Source organism: Humulus lupulus, chromosome 5 (genome assembly GCF_963169125.1).
Source record: "Humulus lupulus chromosome 5, drHumLupu1.1, whole genome shotgun sequence".
NCBI classification, from domain to species: Eukaryota; Viridiplantae; Streptophyta; class Magnoliopsida; order Rosales; family Cannabaceae; genus Humulus; species Humulus lupulus.
Genome location: NC_084797.1, coordinates 107,718,558 through 107,722,109, shown reverse-complemented (window position 1 = coordinate 107,722,109; position 3,552 = coordinate 107,718,558). Strand labels below are relative to the sequence as shown.

General features: G+C 35.8%; 1 non-coding gene across 1 annotated transcript; it reads right to left on the bottom strand.

Annotated features, from left to right (window-relative positions):
• Window positions 1–2,464: 2,464 nt before the first annotated feature.
• On the bottom strand, window positions 2,465–2,571 carry LOC133780740 (small nucleolar RNA R71). The gene has a single exon (XR_009869558.1). It is a non-coding gene; the product is annotated as a small nucleolar RNA R71 (small nucleolar RNA).
• Between the last annotated feature and the right edge of the window lie 981 nt (window positions 2,572–3,552).

Sequence of the window (3,552 nt, the reverse complement as noted above, 5' to 3'; positions counted from 1 at the left end):
CAACGCTCTCTCCGATTGTCTCTATAATCTCTACACCAACTCAATATCGGTAAAGGAAATTTGGAAGCACTTGAGAAGAAATACAAAGCCAAAGAATAAGGTTCCAAGAAATTTCTCATAACTCAATATATGGAGTTCAAACTTTTTTACGAAAACCCATACTTCCAAAAGTACAGGAATTAGATGTTAATGTGAACAAGTTATCTACTATTAAGATAAACTTGCTAGAGTCCTTTATTATGAGTGCTATATTAGTCAAGTTACCTTCATCTTGGAGGGGCTATAGAAAAAATATTTTCCATAAGAATGAGGAGATATCTATGGAAGAAATCTTTAAGAACCTAAAGATTGAAGATGAGTCTTGTTCTAGAGACAAGTGATAAGAGAGTTTTTTACTCGCATTATTTTGTTTGTTTTTGGGAAAATTTGAGGTAATTAATTTTGTTTTGTCAAAAATTGCGCTAGTTTCTTTTTGTTTCAGGTTTTATAAGTCTAACATATGAGATTGAGTGAAACAAGAAGAAAATTGTTCAAAAGAATGTTGAATTTTGTCATTTTGAGGTGATCGTGGGCTCGAGGCTTGTTGATGGGTTGTGTTGGACTTTTTGGAGAAATTTTTGGAAGTTTATTCAAGATTAAAGTTAGTTGTTGAAGCGCACCAACACTATGTTGTAGCGCCTCTACGCTACGAAATTACAGAGAAGAGATTCATCCTAGGAAGAACCGCACCAGCGCTGCTTCCCAAGCGCCCTGCGCTTTGGCAAATCAGCTAAAGCGCCCCTGTGCTACATCAAAGCGCCCTTGCACTGTAGAGTTCCAGAGAGCATGTATTTTACGATTTCACAGGTGCACCAGCGCCACCAAACTAGCACCCCTGTGCTATTTTCTATATGAATGAAGAAAACAAGCATTTTGAGTGGGGAAAAAAGGTCTTTTCATAAAAAGTCATCAGGGTTGTTAATAGAGAGGAGACTGAGTGCAATTTTTAGTCTGGTTTTCATCAGAGGAGGCAAGGAGAACATCATGGGGAGCAATTTCAAAGATTGAATCTATAGTTCTTTTTCTTCTTCTTTAATTTTCTTTATGTTCAACTTAGTATTATGGATTTCTTTGCTATGTTGATGAACTAATTTTAGTTTTAGGGTTTTTAATTGATCTCTTGAACCTCTATTATGAATTTGCAAAGTTTATGATTTCTTCTTCTCCATTAACATCTATTCAATTTGTCGTTATAATATGTGATTGATTGGCCATCTTTTTACATTTTCTGTCTAAGTTTGAATCAAAATCTAAAAAGTGAGATTTGAATATGCTATAATTGATCAGACATAAATTCAATTTTGAATGAGATTATCATGGTTATTTCTGTAGTTTTTGAGTTTTCATCTTCATGCTTCCTTTATGTGAATTTGTCATAGAAATATAGAAAATTCTCATTTAGGTTGAATTTTATATTTCATAAATTGTGTATAAAATGTTTTAGTAAACTCACTATCTTAAGAAAGAAGAAAGCTTGTGAATCTTGCATTAGTAGATATTAGAGTGGATAGTTGATGAGATTAAAATTCCTAATTGCTTTCACTCTTGATTAAATTCTTGTGTTTACTTTTGAGTTTTACATTCGTTTATGTTATTATTTGCAAAATCTATAAAACTAAATTTCGTTAGCCAAATAGAAACTAAAGATTGATTATTTTATAATTGATAATTCAGTCTTCGTGGGACGATAATGAGATTTATTGAATATTACTACAATTGCGATTATGTATACTTGCGAAGCTTAATTTTCGTAACAAGTTTCTTGCACTATTTTTGGGGACTGAAATTTGGTCAATATCAAAATAGTTAATCTTATTTCTAATTTGGGTTGTTATTTAATTATTTTATGAATTTGGTTGATGTGAGATTTGTGATATTGATTTCAGGCACTAATGTTATATGCGCAGTAGAATGGGAGCTGACAGTTTAGTTCCTATTAATCATGAAATATAGAGAACTTGCAAGCAGATTTGGAGACAAAAAAGAGCAGAAATCAGTATAGGCGATGTCAGGGATAATGAGCCTAATGTTAATGTTGCTCAAGGCCAAAATGCCTGAACACTAAGAGATTATGTACTCCCTTCTGTTATAAGAGTACATTGGTTCATTAGACCACCGCCGTTGATTGCTGCAAACAACTTTGAGATCAATCAAACAATCTTATAAATGGTCCAGTCCACACTGTTCAGTTTGGTGGACTCTCCTCAGAAGATCCTCACATGCACATAGAAAATTTTCTGGAGCTATGTGCAACGTTAAATATAATGGAGTGAGCAATGATGCAACACATTTGAGGCTATTCTCATTCTCGCTGAGGGATAAAGGTAAAAGGTTGTTGAACTCCCTTCAATCCAATTCTATAAATACTTGGGAGGAGTTGGCTCACAAATTCTTTGCCAAGTTCTTTCCTTTATCAAAAGCTGCTAAATTAAGGGGGGAGATCAATAATTTTTACCAACTTGAAGGAGAATCTTTATATGACTCTTGGGAGAGGTTCTAGAAACTGTTGAGAAAGTGTCCTCATCACGGCATTGAAAAGTGGATGTTGGTCCACAAATTTTACAATGGATAGTGCAGTACTACTCGCACCATAATTGATGCCGCAACTTGTAAAGCCTTGGATAGCGAAAACCATTACACTGTGTGTTTTAAATAGTGATAGACTCTCTAAATGAGTTTCTTTGACATAAACGTGTAACTAAACATGATTAACAATTTAGGGTTAAAATTTTGGGTCAAAAGAAATATCCATTTCATTAAAATGTTTTCATTCATTCATGGGATCCCAAAATAACAATTACAAAGGCTACTTACAGTTCAAAAGGTACAACCAGCCGACCTAAGCGCAAAATAGGTTTTGACCCTCTAAAAGTCAGAATTCCGTGATCCGTAGGGGGAAAGACCGGGTAAAAACTATGCAAACCCACATCGCCTTGGGAAGGTCAATTGTGATAATTCTAAGACTGTGTAGGTATGACACTACACAATTGAAGATGGCTTAAATGGATCGATGGGTACTACCTAAGCCAAGAAGATGCATCTTGTTTTTGGTAGTCCATCACTTGGGAACTCCAAAGTTAAGCGTGCTTGGCCTGGAGTAGTCTCATGATGGGTGACCTCCTTGGAAGTTTTCCCAGGAAGCGTACGAGTGAGGAAAAAGCAAGCTGGAAAGACTCATGTTGGTTTGTAGGGTCAGTTGTCATTCCAAGTAGCAACCATAGTGACGCAGGGCATTACAAATGGTATCAGATCCATGACCCAAAGGGAAGTGTGGCCGACAGTGATGTCGGACTCCTAAAGAGGGTGATTGTGATAGTCAAAATCTTGTGATCTACAGGGGGAAAGATCGAGTAAAAACTATGCAATCCCACATTGCCTGGGAAAGGTCAACTGTGATGATTCTAAGACTGTGTAGGTATGGGACTACACAATTGAAGAGGGCATAAATGGATTGATGGGTACTACCTATGCCAACAAGATGCATCTTCTTTTAATGACCCCATCTCTTGAGAA